At 43.0% G+C, this 18,409-nt stretch overlaps 1 protein-coding gene across 2 annotated transcripts in view; it reads left to right on the plus strand.

The window, feature by feature from the left end:
- Nucleotides 1–1,005: 1,005 nt before the first annotated feature.
- Nucleotides 1,006–18,409, plus strand: part of LOC115352095 (serine/threonine-protein kinase PAK 6) — a 40,658-nt gene continuing 23,254 nt past the window's right edge. Inside the window, exons 1-4 of one of the 2 annotated variants that reach the window (XM_030039770.2) lie at nt 1,006–1,193; nt 13,235–13,563; nt 13,878–14,076; nt 14,716–14,782. The gene's annotated coding sequence lies outside the window, so the exon portion shown is untranslated. Of the gene's footprint in view, nt 1,194–12,905; nt 13,077–13,234; nt 13,564–13,877; nt 14,077–14,715; nt 14,783–18,409 lie in introns of those variants that run through there. The other variant, XM_030039771.2, reaches the window with a different exon arrangement.

The following is an 18,409-nucleotide window of genomic DNA, read 5'->3' on the forward strand; positions in this document are numbered from 1 at the left end:
TCTAAACTCACTGCAGTGGGGGGAAGCAGTTTTGCTTGCTGTCTTGATTACAGAATTGGAGTCTGCTGGGTTCCATTTGGGGCATAAGTAGCAGGAACATAATGGTTACATCTGCAGAGTTTCGGGCAGTGTAAACTGTCACTGCTTCAATCAGCTTAATAAATCTGTCCTAATCTACATCCCTATGAAGTCTAAGGTCTTAGAACAGTTTACCTTCCTTCTTCTGCAGGATGCCATGAGGTCTGTTGCTGAAATTTAGCCTGCAGAAGTGTCAACTTGATATTATATTTTGCATTTTTGAAATTGCATGACATGGATGTAGGCAAGTTATGCAAGATCAGCACAACACCCACAGAGTTCTTATATCCAGAAAGGGATATGGCAATGCTTACGAGATTGATAAGTAACACTTTGGTTTGCCTGAGCTGTGGAGTAACATTATATTTGCCACTCATGGCCTGCAGTTTATTCCTCTATAGGGCGCAGGAGTCTTTAATCACAAATTCTCAAAGTGTGAGGCTCTGTTATTTATGTCTGTTAACCCCCTCCCCACCCTGGAGTGAAGCATAAGTCAGCCATCCTGTGATTTCAAGGCTTAGTTGAGGGGAAATGCATGTATAGTCTTTATACACTAGAATTTTGATTAGTATCTTGCACTTGCCTTTTGTGCAAAATGTCACTCGACACAGAGTCCCATCCTCTTTGCTGAGATCACAGCATCAGCCCACGATAAAAAAGGTCCCAGAAAACATTGATTCACTGCATTACAGAATCTTGATAGTGGTATGTGTCTACAATGAGTTCTCATCAATTTTAACTGCAAGGTTTTAATGGAATTTATCACTGTGGTCTCCTCTATCCTCCAATTGTGAGGATATTTTACCTTCCGTGAATTCTTCTAACACCTCTGCTGACTGCCAGAAAGAGGGGGCGTGTGGCACTCTGATACACTCCTCCACAGCAGCTGGCATTGGGGTAGTGCTGGTGAGTAAGCAGCTGCGAGCTTGATGTGTTTGCATGTGTATGAGACTGAACCAGGATCTTTCTGAAGAAGCTTTAAGATGAAATTGCTGAGAATTTTTGCCTGAAGCAAGGGATGTTTCCCCTGTTTAAGACAAGCAGCAACCTGCTCTCAGAAGGAAGAAGGGACTGAATTCACTCCAGAAGTATTTCTCGGACATCTTTTTTTCAAGGTAAGACTGCTATTGTGGGAGGTAGATGGGGCAACAGGGTCCAGCATTCTGAACACTAAAATTGAGATGACTTCTAAAATTTTTTTACCTTCCCAAGCTGTAGAACTGAGATAAATGTCTGATGTCTCTGGCGCTCCCTTTTTAGGCTGGAAATTTAAATCAGCCAATAAGAACTAATTTGCTGAGGTCTGAAGCCATAAAAAAGGGGTGAGGGGGAATGCTTTTAACACTGCCTTTTGCCTGCCTGTATTCTACTGGTGAATAAATGCCATTGACTGTGCTTCTAAATCATGTACTTAAATAGTAGAATGATGGGCGTTGTAGGAACAGGGGGTGAATGATAGTAAAATTCAGTAAATAGACATGAGCTTATGGTTTATTAATTTCATTTAGTGCTTTTAAAAATTGATAGAATATTTGTTGTTCTGTAGGAGGCAAAATGGAGATGGTTCCTGCCTTGGGAACTAGAACTTGAAGGTTTTTAATAGGCTTGGTTTGAAGAAATGCTATTGAAACAAGAGCAAGGAGATAGGATTTTTTTTTTTAAAGCATCTATTTGAATTACACCTGAACAACCAGTTTATCACTGTTGAAAACTATTTGTGGAGAGGCCAGAAAGTAGTAGAGGGCTCCTTGTCCCAGCTGCAGGCAACTTGTTTGAAAAGCCTTATTTTTAAGGTAGGAAAAAAATATCTTGAATGTACAGAGGTGGCTCTGGAAAACAATGGTGAATAACATCTAAAAAATCTTTTATCATCAGTATCCCCTCCTCCCCAGTATAAACCAAAAACTGAAACTCCTCCTAGTTGGGAACCCTCCAGACTGAGAATTGTATGCTTAGGTTGCGGTGTATAAATTATAGTCCTTGATGAAAGTACAGCAGAGCATGAATTTTACAAAGGTGCTGAAGCCATTAAGGAATGCACTTGCTGAGCCTAGAAGTGCAGGGAAGAGTGTAGGCGTGAGACTACACTTTCTCTTTGCACGCTGATTGATCTAATACTTGTATGCAGTTCCATTTTGCTCTTGGAAAAGGAATAAAATGTTCTCATAAAAGCAAAAACATCTTAAGTTTAGGGAAGTAAGTGTAGTTAGTAAACTTTTGCACCTAGAGCTGGGAAGGAGGAAAAAGCCTTGTCAAGTCTGTGAGAAGTGAAATCAAAATGATCTCTAACTTGTTGCCTCCTCTTCCCTTCCCTATGCAAGGTAAGGAATGGAGTGGTGCCTAGAGGGAAAGTTGTGCTCTGTGAAGGTTGCAGAGTGGTTAGGTGAGATTGCCTGGGGAAGGGTACTTGTGCCCAATATTCAGGCAGGGAATGATGGCCAGGAGGGTGTTTGGTGCCAGCAGTCATAGTATAACTTTATGCTGTCTCCGCAGCTGGCTTTGCCAGGCGCTGGAGCAGTTAATGCATTTGGATGCTGTTGCTGCAGTTTGATTCCACTTTGTAGAAATAGTTGAGATGAGGATATTCCTGCCAACTTCACAGTCAGGAGTCATCAGTTCTGCCTCTGACACTTGGGGAGCATGAATGAATAACTCTTAAAACATTAATCTAGGGCAGCTTCCAAGAATCCTGTGTACTGAAGTCTAGAATACATTGTGATCCGATTCATTATCCAGGGACAGCAAAGACTGAAGAGGTGTTTACCCAGTGTGTGGACGTACTGAACTTCAAACTCCCAAAGAAAACCTGCTTTGGCAACTTTCAATAGTATATTTGGAGAGGACAGACGCAACATCAGAGGGTAGGGGAGCCATGGATGTACAAGCAAGGCTACAGAGGAGCAGGGAAACCAAAGAGGGACAGTAGTAGCACCATGCTGTGGGCTGGTGCATGGGACAGCGCAGCAGACAGTATGGCTTTGGGGGGTATGGAAGATGCTGCTGCTTTTGGCATCAATTTTAAACTGGAATTCTGCATAACTAGTGTTAGGCACCATATTATCTTCCATGTGATGGTTCTTTACTTTAGTAAAATCTTGTATTTCTTTTTGCTGATAGGATTTGGTGGGAGAGGGGCCTTTTTGCAGTTCCTGAGAGAACTGTGAAGGGAGGGATAAATAGGAAGCAAGTGATACTGCTGGAGAATACAAAGCATAGCAAGCTAGATAAAGGTGATCTTAATTGAGGAGGAGGATTGGTATTTAATTAAAACTACTGCTAAAAACCAGGCTCTTAGTAGTAAAATAAATAATAGCAGGACGTGAGTAATTCCTCTCGGGGGAATGTCGGAGACAAAATTACACTAATGTAATAATAAAAAGGGCCTGTGTGCAATTGCTCAGAGGAATAGTAACAGGATAGAATGATTTTTCACTGCTAAGAAGTTCAAATGTGGTTCAAGTCAAAAGGGACTGAAACCTGTTAAAGCACATGCTCCTCAGGGCTCTCGGGCCATTTCAGAAGGCAGAGTTGTCTGAGTTACTGAACCTGCCACTGATGCTTTACTTGGCAATGCCAGCAGAGAGGCGGGAGATTGAGCTTCTCTGCTTTAGCAAATGATGGCAAGTTAAGTGCATCGCTTGTGCTCCTGCTGCTCAGTCAGTGTGTTTTCAGTAAATTAAAAATAAGTATTTCAGGCCCAGACTTAGGACAACTGAGCCATGTGTCATGCATCTGGAGGCAAGAAAGGACATTAAACCATCTTTTGCTTCCTTATTTCCCTCCCACCCCTCATGTCTAATCATGAAATCATTTCAGAGCTCTGTCTGCATTCCTCAAGCTGTGATGCCCATTCTGGTAAGGTGGTTAAATAGCGTAAACTCATTAACCATTCTCAACTGAGTAATACACAGTGACATAACATAATTTCTTTTCCATAGCTAGCTTGCATAATGCTGCACTTCAGTTTTTGTTACTCTTTCCATTTCATCCTTTTCATTTCTATGACGTCCATCTGTTTACCAGACAAGGTTTAGAAAAAATTGAGGAAAAAAAAATAATCCCAGAATACAAAAACAAAAAAACACACAAGTGAGTGTAAAGGGGATTTAACAAAGAACAGAGGTATTGGGACACTGGAATGAGAACTGCTGTTGCCCGAGGCAGGAAAGTGAGAGAAGATCCTGGATATTTGGGGACCAGAAAAGCAGGTAGTAGAACCTTTTTATTTTCTTCCTCCTTTCCTCCCCCCTTACCCCAACCTGGAAAAAGAACCCAACTAACCAACCACCCCCCCCCCCCCCCCTTCCAAAAAAAACCCCAACCCCCGAACCCAAAAGAACCCCACAAACCACCCTGAAACAGCTGGCATTCTGGCTGTCTGAAAGCTGTCTTGTTTACAAAGACTGGCATGCATTCCTGTAGTCAGTTGCTGGTCACAAAATTTCCTTCAAAAAAAAAAAAAAAGTCTCTAACAAGAATTCATGCTCCTCTGGACTTGCTTAAAGTCTAGCAAGGAATAGCGCTGCTTCAACCAAAAAGCACTTTTGAAACAGTGGAGTGATGCATTTTTTTCTCCTGCAGGTAGCCAAGAGGAAGGGAGAAAGCCTTGTGAATCTCTGAGACACTCAGGTTACCATTTGCAACAGCAGTGCTTTGCACTAAACAAACACAGCCCCCAAAAAACAAGTTTAGTCAAAGGAAAGAGTAAGGTAATAGTAGTTTGTGGTAGATATGGAAGGTAATTCATAGTCTGCTCTGAAGAATCAGGAGTGTAGCCAAACTACAGCTCTGAGCAATGTCATTTGTAGTGGAGACCCAGCTGAGGCACTGCAGTCAGCATCCATTGGCCAAGGGCAGATGTCCTGCCAATGATGTGGAGATACTTGAAACACTGTTGTATAAAAAAGATGGTTTAGTTCTTAAAATGAAACATACTGTTTCAAACTAGAAAGCAAACATGCTCAGCAGTATCAGCAGAGACAAGTGTCTCTATGAACTGATAATGTCAACTTGATAGGTCTGAGCTCAATTGTTTTTCCCCTGAGAATCTGGTTAAATTGGACTGTCTGTAGTGTCAGTGTTATCTTACTGATGGCCTTCTAGTTTTCTGACTTTCCTTTCTGCAATGCAGAATGCCTTATAAATGACTATATTTTGTTTTTCTTATACTCTGTCACCTTTTTCACTGAAATGAAAATTTTCAAAGATCTCACTAATCTCTTCTAAATTTGATCGTATTCATGTTACTGTGTCTAGAAGACAGTACTAAATAGGCTGCAGAGCCTTGGTTGAGTTACTGAAAGAGTATGGATCAGGCCACTGTCCTCCCTGCTGTGTTCTAGGTACATTTTTTTCTCACCTGTGTCAACCTTTGATGTTTCTTTCAAAGCTGTGACTTTTCAAGGCATAGCAGGAGCTGAGGGTCTTTTATAGCGGAGCTGAAGAGCTGTGTTTAGATGGGGAGAACACGTATGAAAGTCTTTCCTTAATCTGGACTAGGAACAGAGGGGTTAATATGTATAGTGGCCAGAAGGCACTACACAGAGCTTAAAATAACCAAGATCAGGATAATTTGGCTTTAAAAACCATCTGGGTCTTGATTCAGTGCTCATTAAAATTCATAGTAGCCTTATGATTGGCTTCTGGAAGAATTAAGCAGGTTGTTACACTTCATAATGAGTACTTTGGGCCTTGTCCAAGAAAGTACATAAATACATACAATAATGTTAGAGATTAACTTCTTTCCTGTAAAATACAGCATAGAATAAGAATCTTTCTAGCACTTGTGGAAGTCAGTGAAAAAACTTTGGTTTCAAGGGACTTTGGATTGGATCTGAAGAACAGATGTTACAGCTGACTCTGGAAAGAAGTCTCTCTGGGCAAGCCATCTTTGAGCTGTTCATGCTACAGCAAGCTGTCCAGTTTGGGTACACACATAATTAATTTGCAGAAGTCAGAGCTCCTGAGTGTGTAGTGAAAGGTGTGGAAAATCAGATTGCAAACCTAGGTGCTGTTATGGAATATTTGGGCCATAAAATGAAAAATGCATGCTGTGTTTATTTCATTAGAAACCTAAATGTATAAAGTAATGTCACAAGTAGTTTAGATCTTGTACCACCTCATCAACCATAGCTGATGTTAGTAGACAAGATGCTCCTGTTTGTGACTGCTGCTGAGGAAACATCCTGATTTCTGACACTTCATTATAAAATATGCAGTTTGGTGTTAACAGAGAAGAAAATACTAATTCTGCTGGTTGCTCCCAGTCAGGAATTTGCAAAGCTCTTTGGGCTTTTGTTTTCTCTTCTAAGTTTGAAATATGTTCTCCCTAAGTTTCTGCAAAATAGCAGCCTGAGTGACATAAAGCTGAGCCAATAACTTATTTAAAGAACGTTGCCATTTATTTCTGTGTCATTTAAAGGCATGTTTTTAAAACAGTCTCTTAGAGCTCAGGGTTACCTAAATTATCTGGCTACTTCTAATTTGTGGTCTGTGATCACCTTCATAACAGGTTGTGGCTGTTCTTGGACTGAGATTGCTATTTGTTGAAAGAAGGAATGGAAGAATTTTCCAAATAACTACCCAAGTATTTGTGTAGGGAATCTTTGCTTAAGCACTTGGGCACAATTGTTAGCCAGGCTTTCAGTTTTCATCAAATTTCTGAAGAACAAAACAAGAAAATGCTCGTTTTGAGTCTGAACAAGGATTTGTTTTTAAAGGTCACGTGGAAATGAACTAAGTTGATACTTTTTTCATTTGAACACATTTCTCTGAATTCATTTCTTTATAGAGTTTATTTGGTACTCCAGAGAGCACATGAACAAGAAATGTGTTTTTCAATTGGTAGTTGGATGAATGATGATTAAGTAGAAGGTTAACAGAATTTTTTCACTTATTTTTACGATGCCATCTTCAGAATCTCTAGATCTGCAGGCTAGGAGACATACCATATTTAGATAGATAGATAGACAGACAGACAGATATCAGTGGATTAGTTTCTGCTGTTATCTTGAAGAGGATTCTGGTTCAGTTGTTCCACTATGGTTTCACTCCTTACAGTAGCCAGCAGGACCTAGATGTGTTCCAAAGCAAGGACTTTTGTTATGATTGCAGCCAAATGCCAGCAGGTCCACGTGGTCAGGTAGATTGTATGAGCGTATTCAATTTGGACTGCATTAATCATGTGGTAGGGTTTTGGTATAAAAATGCTCTTACAATACCAGAAACAGCCAGCGTGTTTCAATCTTTTATAACACGTGTTGCCCGACTGTGTGCACATTTTAGTTTCTTATTGTGGAATCTGACAGTATTAATAGTTGCACAAATGTTTTGGGTAGTTTTGAATTTTTTTTAGTGGAGAAAATGGTGGTTGGAAGCCTTATCATGTGCCCACCAGTCTGTGTTCTACTGAAACTGTGCTCCAGAGCAACTAGCATCTTATTCTGTCTTATGCTAGTATTTAGGCTTTTATAAATTGCAGCCTGAATGAAGACTGGAGAAGAGAGCTGAGGATAAAGAAAGTAAAAGGCTTCTCTAACTACTAGGAGTAAAGACCAAAAATCGCTCTTAGGGGAGGTAGCAATTAAACAACTTTTTCTCTTTCCTCTGCTCTAGCAGTTAGTACACAAGACAAGGATGTCATAGCTAACATATTTTTCTACACTATATAAATAAATATCTAAGTGGTGATTATAACCATTTAATCCTTTGCAACCCATCCTGTGGACTCCAGTGCATTCACAGCTCATGGAGATAAGGGAAACTGAGGGTACAGTATTATGACATGATTGTTTTAGTGGCAAAACAAGAAGGCCCAGTTCCTGCATTGCAGGTCACTGGCTTCTGAGTTGTGGTGGCATGACTGTTTGTGTGGCTGAACTGTATGCCAGGCTGCTGAAACAATCTGAGTTTAAAAATAAATGAAATATTAATAACAACAATAATAAAACCCCCCAAACTGGTTTAACTCTTCACCTACCTCCTATTTCCAGTAAAACCAAAAGCTTTTTGATAGAAATAGTTGTATTGATTATCTGCATGGTAAGGTCCACGGGCAGCTGTACAGTTGTACCAGCACAACTAGGGGAAATGAGCTGCAGTATAAAAGTTTGAATGCGTGGCATGCAGCAGTGCTAAACAGTGAGAGGAAAGCAAATGCTCAGTCCAGCCTCAGCAACTGGAGGGGGTTGAGATAAATTTTGGATACTCATTCCCTGGAGGGGACTTGAGATAAATTTTGGATACTCATCCCCATTGCAGTGATCAACCCTTCCCCTTTTCTTTTCTTCAGATTCCATTCAAACAGCTGCTCTCTGCCTCTACCAGCCTTCCCCCAACCCATACACCACCTTCGTACAAAGCACCCTCCTGTACCTTGCTGTAGGGTGGCTGCTGCTGGGAGGGTGACTGTGACACCCATTCCCTTGCACAGGATTAATGGTGCAGCTCTCTGAGATGGGCTGCGTACATTCAGCTGCTTAAGGCTGTGTTGTCTGCGAGGGCAGTTGTTCCCTGCCTCCACAAGGCAGCAAGTGGGATGGGAGCCTCCTGTGCTGCACAGAGCCATGTGGCTGGATTTTGACACGCATAAGCTCCAGCCCTCAAATTATTTTGGGCTCTTGAGAGTTGGGTTTGAACGTACCCAGAGGTAGAGAGTGACTAATAACAGCAAATGGTGTTAGACTTTTGCTACCGTTATTTTAGCCACTAGGAATTCTCTGAATTCTGGTTAATACTTTTGCAATAGCTGACTGACCTAGTTATTCTGAACAGAAGCTGTAGTCTGTATTCCTCTTATGTCAGCCAGGGATTTCAATCTGCATTTCTATAGCATCTTTAAGGATCGCAGCATGCTTGAAAAAACAACAGATTAAGCCGCCTCTGTTCTGTGGGAGTTAAGCATTGTCACAGTCATTGTACCAGTGCACAAAATGACTTTCCCAAGGTGACCTGGCGAATCTGTGGAAAAGGTAGGCTACTCTGACTTTCTGCTGAGATGCTGCCATTGCAGGACTGATCGTCCTGACTTTTGTGGGAAGCAGCACATACACCTTTTGTAGAGGGTGGCACAGACTTGTCTGGTGGAGCATGACGTTACTTCTATTATAACCTAATATGTCTGTGAATTTTTGCAAGTAAAAGATCTGGAAGAAGTGTGAGATGGCTGTGATCCAAGCTGTATTGATAGTATCTGCAGGGAATGTCTACCAAGCCACAGGAATTTAACCAGTAGCAAAAGAGCGTGTGCTGTGTTCAGGTGATCCTCTTGAGCTTTAGTTTCAACTCCTCATCAGAGTGGGAGTTAAAATTTTTAAAGAGAGTCTGCTGTTTTCTTACTCTCTTTAAGCTTAATCTGCTTTGTTGCCTATGTTCTCAGCTCTCGCTGCTCCAGCCTATTGTTCTCAGTCTGGCAGAATTTGTAGGTCCCCATGCTACTTCCTTGCTGGCTATACTTTGCTCCACCAGTGGAGCTGCCTGGCCCAGGAGAGCCTGGCTGTGATCCTGCCCTAGTGCTGATGAGAGCCTGAAGCAGCACAAATTTTCTTCTTTCATGTGACCCAGCGTGCGTTGTATTTGGTGGTGTGCATATAGTGAAGAGGGACTCCAAGCACTGCACTGCCCTGCCAGATTTGAGCATGGGGATGTGTCCTGATCTATAACAGCGTGCAGTGCTCTAGCAGAAGTGATGAACGTGCTAACCCAACTTCCAGTCTTCAACTCTGGTGCATTAGTTTTTTGTTTTGAATTGGGCCAAAAAAATGGAAAATGGATTAGATTGTAAACCTTCGAGATGCTTACAAGCACACTGAATGAGCTCATGCAGTGGGAGTGCAGATGAGGCTTTGTACTGCTGGGATCTCCAGGACACTACCTTTATAATGTCAGCAATGCATAGTAAGCAGGAGGAGAACCCTAACATTAGAGCTAGCAATCCAAATAGTGCTCTCTTGAAATTTTCTGCCCACCTCTGAATGCAATAGCCTTGGGGAAAGTTAGCTAAACTGTAAGCACTTATTTAAAGCGAAACTGCCTCTGGATTGCTCCCTCCTTATCTCCAGTCCTGGCTAATGTCATGTGTTGATTATGAGACTTGCAGACTTGATTCCTATCTTGTGCTTCCTCCCACCAGTTGATGCTGATGCTTTGTGAATTTGCAACACACCCTTTCTCCTAGTGACCCCTTTGTCCCAATTGTTGGTGTATTTTTTCACTTCCCTGGCCAGCTTGCTCTGGATTTCAATGGCCATGAAAGAGAAGAGGGACCACACTTCTTTGATGGAAGTGCATTTGTGCCTCCTAGCAAATCCCAGAGCTCAGAGGAGCCCTGCTAGAAGGTCTAGCTCTGAACCACAGCCTAGCTCCATAGGTGGAATTGCCTTAGCTCCTACTGAGATTTCCTGAATGCATCAGATTTACTGTGCCTTGGCACAGTAGACTTGCCAGTAGGCTTCTCCTGGAAGCTTTGTTGAAGCAGGATAAATTTTTCTTAACAGCTTGCCCAGTTCCCACAAGCTCCAAACAAGTGGCCAAGTATGTTTCTCCTGGCTGAGGTAGAAGAAAGGCATCATATGTAGTAGAGTTGCCCTTGGTGTCTCTAACATTTTGTTTTGAAGGTTTTAAGTGCCCGGTCTTGCCTGTTGGCATAATAAAACTTTGAAAAGGTTTTTTTTTTTTTTTTTTTCCTCTCACAAAATTCTGCTCCAGTAGAGATGAAATGGGCTTGAATGGAATCTGTTGCAGCAACAGTGCAGGACATGAGGTACTGGTGCTTTCCTGATGCAGTGACGTGGATGGGCAAGGTGAGAAAAGAGGCGAGATCAGCAGTTTTGATCTGAAATTTGCTATGCTTTGTGTCTGGGGAGGGGACATGGAGTACGGAATGGCCATTACTGTGTAGATAAATCAGGCATTCTGCGATGCAAGCATTTAGTCAATGTACCCTGCAGCTCTTCTTGCTTGCCAGTTATGGCTGCCATAGCTAAGACAGACAGGACCTGAATGAGCAACGTAAAGTATAGCAACTGTAGGAGGAGTGGGGTGTGTATGCATGTGTTTATATAAATGTGTGAGTATAATTATTTATATTATCTTGTGCAATTCTCTAGGTAAGAAGGGAGCAGTGGGCAGGGAAGGAGCAATGAAATGTTTAATAAAGGGACAATTGCTAAAGGGGAAAATTAGAGATGCATCACTTTTACTGGGAAATTTTTCTTCAAAGTGTGTAGGACTGCTGGGACCAAACTTGTGAATAGAAAGACTGGAAAGTGTCCTAATTTTTCATTAAGATTGTAGGCAGCAAAGCTTCACACCATCTCAAAGCTGCCTTGGTTTCATCTAAGCGTGTGTCTTGACAAGTAAAATCAGGTTCTTCCATTTATAAAGAACTTGCGTCTTATTCTAGATGACTGTGTTAGCGTGTAAGCCCAGGAAACATAATACGTATGCAAATCTGAAGCCAGTTCCAAGCCTGAGTGACTCCTTGTAGAATATAAATGACGTTTCTTTGTGACGCTCCCAAAGCTATCTTTGCGTAGACAACTCCTCACTGATTGGCACATCAGCAAAGCACAGATGCCACAGATGACAATGATGGTTTGCACTCACTTGCGTTTCCTCCACACTTATTCCAGAGCAGGATTATGCTCTGTTTCCTCATTTCTGATCCTCCACTGCACTGCTTCTGCCTTGCGAGTTCCAGTCTTTTGGAGAAAGAATGTTGTCCCCCTCTCTTGATTGTAGTTTGTTATTTACTACTATTAACATGAACTTTTCCTTTTTTGATTACATCTGTGTATGGGGCCTGTCCCATAGGAGGAGACAAGCTAATCCCCAGACAGAAAGGAACCTGGCTAACTATTTCCTATACCCTAGGGACGCTGCTGTGAGGTAGCAGGCAGGAAACCTCAGTCTCTTTGGCAGGCTCTGGCAGGCAAGGACCTGCAGTGTAATGCAGAAGAGGTGACTGCACTTTCAGGAAGCAGCCTTCCACAACTTCGCTAGCAGGTCTGGAAATGTGGATTATGAACCTCAGACCATCAGCTACAATGATGGGGTTTCCTTTATGTTCTCTATATGAACACCAGTTCTGTTCCTTCTCCATAATATTACTGTAGATCTTGTGCATTCCAACTACATCTGTGACTCTTTTTGTTGTACAAAGATACTGCAGCCTAGTTAGGTGGGACGAATAGGTAGGAAGGAAAATGGGAATGGGGGAACATGGCTAAAAGGTCACTGGGCTGGCCCACCTCTGCTGGACAAGCCACTCCTGGCAGAAATTATGACAGCCTAATGATTATTTGTAGCATGTCATTCATTTATTTATTTTAAGAGTGGTTCAACAAAAACAACGTTAAAAAAAAAATCATGGGGGTGGATTTTTAAGGCTTTTATCTCTGCTCTTTGGACCTAAAAGTATCTTAGGGTTAAGCCAGCATTGTTAGTGGTCTGGAGAGACCAAGAATCTTCTTTATTTGCAGTGCAGAAAGAGCAGTTGACGGGTTTGCTGACATGAACTCTGACCTCTCCCGGGCTGTAATCCCTAAAGTGTCCTCTAATGATGCCCCCTTTCACATATGCCCATCCACCACTGCTAGTGGTGGAGCTGGTGTCCTACGCAAGAACGCAAGTCGCTTGTGGAAATGTCTGTTTCCAGGAGTCGGTAAACCCTGAGGCACGGCACAGGCAGCGCAACAGGATTATAGGGTGATACTAGACTTCAGACCTTGCAGCACTGACTCATGCTGAAGTGACAGGGGAAAAGTAAAAGCGCCAGGTCATGTGCTGCTCATCTGCAATGCAAATAAATCGGTGAATTCTTCTATAGCCAGCCATATAGCAAGCAATCAAACCTTTCCTGCCGGGAATGACAAGGAATTGGTGGCAGGTCCTGAAATCTGCAGCCAGGCGACACAGGCGGAGATGTCGGGATTCGTTAGAAATTGCAGCAGTTCTAGGCCCTGAGGCTGTGGAGCCGAGAGAGAAGAGCTAACGAGCAAGTCAGAGCTTTAATAAGTCAGCAGTGAATTGGGGGGGGGGGGTAAAAAAAGGGTGGAGGGGAATGGGAGATGATCTCCCCAAGGTTCTTGCCTGGGACCCAGCAAACCTCAGTGCCCAGGTGTGACTCTGAGATCTTTCTCTCTCTCATCCCCTCTAGGGACCAAAAAAGGAGAAGACGGTGAGGAGAAGGCAAGATGGTCCCAAGAGGCTCTGCTGTTGGCATCTGTCGTTTTCCTTGGAACAGGAATCTGAGGCTTCTCGGCGCTGAGTGCTTCTGTGCCACATCTACTACCACACCCTGAAATCAAACTCGGCAGCTTAGGTGAACCAGGCACTGTACAAACATGTCAGACTTGCCTCCACCCCTTTTTCTTCTCCCACTTTCTCCTGCCGTCTTTCTCTCTCAAGTTTATCGGCGTGTCAGCGGATTCCGGTGGCAGAACATTCCCACCTCACCTCTGGTTACGGAGCAATGAGGAGTCAGGGGTAAGCTCCCTCCCGCAGATTTGGGGATCAACACTGACTTACTTGCTTGCTTTAAAGCAGTAACAACACCATCCTAATGGCCGCTGTTTCGTGCGATTTGTTTCCTCTGTTTACAGAGGACTAGGTTTGTCAGTTTGAACTAACATCTTCACTCCCCAGTGGCTGTGCTGTTACGGCTTAACCCCTTCCCTTCGGAGCTAAGTCTTGCCACTGCCAAGAATTAGCGTAATGATCACAGTGTGTTGGCAGTGCCAGCCTAGGGCAAAGTGAGAGAGGAATGGTTCGAGGGGTCATACAATTTTTTTTCTCTCGAGGGACGGTTCTGGAAGGGAAGAAAACCCGGGAGCTGGATTCCTTTGGGAAGGAGTTTACTTCATCTTTACTCCTATAGCCCAGCAACACCGTCCTCCAATCGGCTTTGCTGCATGACAGTGGGAGAGTTTCCCTCCAGACCCTTCTTTCTCCTCTCACTTGGAATTGTCCTCTACCGGCACTGTTGCAGCAGGACTGCCAGTAAGATCTTGCATTTTTTGCTTTCCAGTGTCTTTTAGGTGGGCCGGTGTATGGGTCTGTGGTGCCTGGGATCTAGCAATTTAGCTTATTGACACTCGAGATGATGGGGAATGCAGAGAAGAAAATGCATTGTTGAATCTTGCAGGGTGATGCTCTTAAAACATTGGGGTGAAAAAGGGGTTAAAATTACTCTGGATGATGCTTGAGAAAGCAGACAGCATGTCAGGAACATGCATGCTCATTGCCTTTATGTGAGACATAGCAATATCTCCTCTTAAGTCTCTTGTATCTGCAAGGACCCTCACCATATCTTATGAAGAGGTCTAATTGACTCACCAGTTAAAAACCCCTTGTGTCCGTATTCCTGACCTTCTCGCTGCTGTGCTAGCCAAGATCCTTTCAGCACACCTAATGAAACTACGTTGTAGTACTCGTGTGTGTATGGGTGTGTGAGTGTATTTTGGCTCTCTGAAAGCTGGCTGATCTCCTCCTATTTAAGTTACAATCTACAATTCTATTGGGCATTTGTACTTAATTATTTTTGTCAGGTGGTAACTAACATAAACAGCCAGGTATTTACAGCTACAGAAAACAGTCCTGTCCATTGTTTGCTGATGCATTTGCTCTCTTCTTTGCCAGGACGTTAATGCTTTAATGTATTTGGGGACAGAGTACTGAAAAAAACCAGAAGAGAAGTTTGTGGCTGGTGAGTGTGAGTTCTTGGGTGAGGCTGGGGGATGTACGTAGAGTAAGAGATACTTGCTGAGTCTTACTCTGCTTTTCTGAGTTTTGTGCTTGGGTAAAACCTGAGTCAGCTCCTACGTTGCTGCTGGGGAAAGGAATGTGTTGCTGCATGGCTCTCTCTCAAGCCCTGTCCCACTGAAAAGTCTCATTCTTGATGGTGTGATAAAGCTGTGTATTGATTTTAATATTGTACACTGCCTTGGTATGTACATCCTGTGTGCTAAGTGTGAGCAATGGTTTATGTATTTAGTACCAAAGCTGATCAAACAGTGGAAAGAGCTATCAGCAAACAGTTTGCTGGATTAGCAACTGTGCTTCCAGATGGAAAGTCTGTTCCCTGTACAGGGGTTGTTTCTGTCTAGATGGGTGTGAATATGTATGTACCTGGAAAGAATATCCTGGGTCCTGCTGACAAGGCTTGCAAAAGTGAGAAACATAACTCTTGCTTGGTCACAAAATGTTTTTCATTCACAAGGAGAAGCACTATAAAAGTTTGGTTGTCCTGCCTCCAGTCAGAAAAAAAGAGCACTTTTTAACCTACTTCTCTAATGTGCCTAGGGAAATTCATAAGCAGAGAAAAGAGCTAAATACTTTGTGCAAATTGCTTAAAACAGCTTCGACTAGCCTACACCAACTGCAGGTAAAAACTCAGCCAGGTTCTGAGTTCCACTTTGCACATCATGTTTTCTTGAGGGTACCAATAGAGGTACCTTCCTGAAGTTTCATCACATTCAGAGCTGCACAGCAGCTCTGTACACGTACAGGACACCAGCTCTGAAGTTAGCAAGAGCAGCTGAAGGCTAACCAGTATGTTGTGCTGCACAGCACTGATAGCTGGAGAGAGTACCGCAAGCTTTCATATCTTGCCAAGGGAGGTTCTGGACTAAGGGAGCAGTTTTCTTGTGTGTTGTACTAACCCTGCTCCTTCACCAGTCTCATTGGCTTCTAAGTTATAACTGTATAAACTCAGTGCAACGGAGTACAGAATCAGGACTTGGCTGATGCAGGTCTAGTTTTAAGGAATTTCTCAGTATGGTTTCTAAGGTTGCAGGAGGATTACCATGTGGCTCGAGGACTAATGGACTGAGATTTGGTCATTAGTGATGATATTGTTTTGAGACTGGCCTTCCATTTGTCTGGCGTAAGAGAGCAATGTGAATGTAGGGTGACGATAGACTAAAAGTTCAAATCTATTTCCCTCAAAAAAATCTCAGGAAATTACATTTACCCTAGGGCTGAGCCATTTTAACTTGTACTGTTAGTAATTAGATTATTTTGTAATTAATTGATGAACAGAGTGTAGCTGTAGACAATAACTGTTATTTATCTCTACTTGTGTTACAAGTGCATCTCAGGTTTTAATGTATGGAGGTCTATGGGAACATTCATACTCATGGCATGTGTTTTTCCTTTCCAAACAGAGCAGAATAACTGATACTCCCTAGGAGAAGTCGTCTGTTATGATTTAAATTTCCGTATCGGTGTTGGCAGTAGTGAGTAGGAAGGCACTGAGAGTCAGCCAGGTTGTGGGGTTCAAGCTAGTCTGTCTATGTTTTGGGGCACACTGCCTGGGCTGCAGTTTTCCCATCAGTTATCCTGTGGGAATAACACAAGTAAACTGCCTTGCAGGCTGTTGACAGCAATTAAATATGTATGTATCTCACTTTAGGAGAACATGATGATCATAAATAGGGACTAAGATTGTTTAGTGTTGTTTGGAAGGAAGTTTAACTCTTACATCTCTATACTTGGGTGGTCTGGGGAATCAGTGGTGTCTCTGCCAGCCCTTTGCCATGCTGCTGGAGTGAGGACTGTAATCTAGTACATGCGTGATCGCCAGTGCCTCTGCTGGGACAGGTCTGCTTGCAAGCAATGGGCCACGCTCACTGAGTGTGCGACTCTTGTTTGGCTCCTGCCTGGTGCTTCCCTACAGTAAGGTCTGTACCGTGCACATTTGCAGCACAGAGCTACAGCTTCCCTCTTGTAACCCAATGTGCCAGAGGCAGCTGGGTCTGCGATCCGTGACATGGCACGGAGGAGCACAGTGAGGTTACAGTGCTCAGATAGAGCCTCAGGACGTGGGACCCAGTGTTTCGAAGTGCTTTGTTTTGAAGTAGCGTGTTCCCCAGATGCAACCGAGTGCCTTGGCTCCTTTGTGTGTCATGTGACCCAGCATGCCAGATGTGGCCCCTTGTGCTTGTCCCAACATAACCTCCTGTCTGATATGTAAGATGTTGCTATTCATGTGCATTTTTGGAGACAGAACCTTAAATGTTCTTATTCTAATCTTGGTAGTATTATTATGCTCATTTTGAGTGGATCTGTCACACAAGATGGTGGAGAGTGAAGCTCCATATCCTACCCTGTCTTGAAGCTCTTTGCTATTCTGGATCAACAGCGAAATACAGCCACTTGTTTTTAACCCTGATGGATCCTTCATGGCAAAATAATGACAGTAAACCCATTTGAAATAATGCAGTTGCTCTTTGGACATGGAACAGTGAAGTGTGCATGTGTAAGGCAGGTGTCAGAGAGATGCAGTGCTCTGTGGTTTTCTATATACAGAACAGGACACAGCCATGTCAGGTGTTTAAAAGGTGGGGAAAAAGGGTCATAGTTGTTACAGTGGCTTATGTCTTGGCCTTATGACCTGCAGCATACATCTGGCTGGCTTTGGGTGAAGAAGATGCAACGAGTTGCAGCCTTCTCTTGGTGTTGCAGTGGTATTTGCTAGCTGTAGCCCTCTCACAAACCAAATACAGATGGGAAAAAGGCTAATCTTATAATGAAGGCATTGGATTCCAGTTGAGGTTTGGGTGTGAATTCTGTCTGTGCAGTTGGTTTCTGTCATGGTGTCTAGACCTACGTGCTGGTGTCAAGATCAAACATGTGGTCAGAGCACGTCTTGGCTCCCACTGGTGCTGCGCACCCATGTTTTCTCTCCATGGAAGCCAGGGTGTGTTGGGTCTGGATCTGGCCTTGATATGAAGTTAAAAAGCAGCCAGGAGACATACCTGGAAGCTCTTTTAGGTTTGCTAATCTAGACATAGCTGGGAAGAAACCAAGCTAGTAATTTTTTTTCTGTCTCGTCTGCAAATGAGGATAATAATTCCTTTTCCTTACCTTTTGTCTGTTTAGATGAAACCTTTGGAGGGTGGGGCATGACTTCAGAGACTGGCACAATGGGACAGTGACTTCAGCTGGGATTTCTAGAGGATTGTAAATAATGGAAAACTTTATTATTTGTCAAGGGAAAAAGCCCATTAGCTTCTGGGACATGCCCGTACTGGTTTCAGAAAGTTCAGGAGGTCTTTTCTTTGCAAGTGCTTTTATGTGTCCCAGAATGAATTTGGTCTAGTATAGCTAAAACACACCTAAAAGTATGTCACTGAGCAGCGTCCAAAACAAGCTTAGCAAATAGGCGTTCACTGTGTTTCAGGTTTTAGTCCTAATTTATGAGCAAGGAAATGGAGCAGGGGAGAAAGAGGCAGCACCATAGCTTTTAGACCCTGTTCAGTGGAGGCACAGCAAAAAATGTCAAGCAGTTGTGTTCTTTTTCTCATTTGTCAAAAATAAACCCACCAGTATA

This window comes from Aquila chrysaetos, chromosome 16, assembly GCF_900496995.4.
Source record: "Aquila chrysaetos chrysaetos chromosome 16, bAquChr1.4, whole genome shotgun sequence".
Lineage (NCBI taxonomy): Eukaryota > Metazoa > Chordata > Aves > Accipitriformes > Accipitridae > Aquila > Aquila chrysaetos.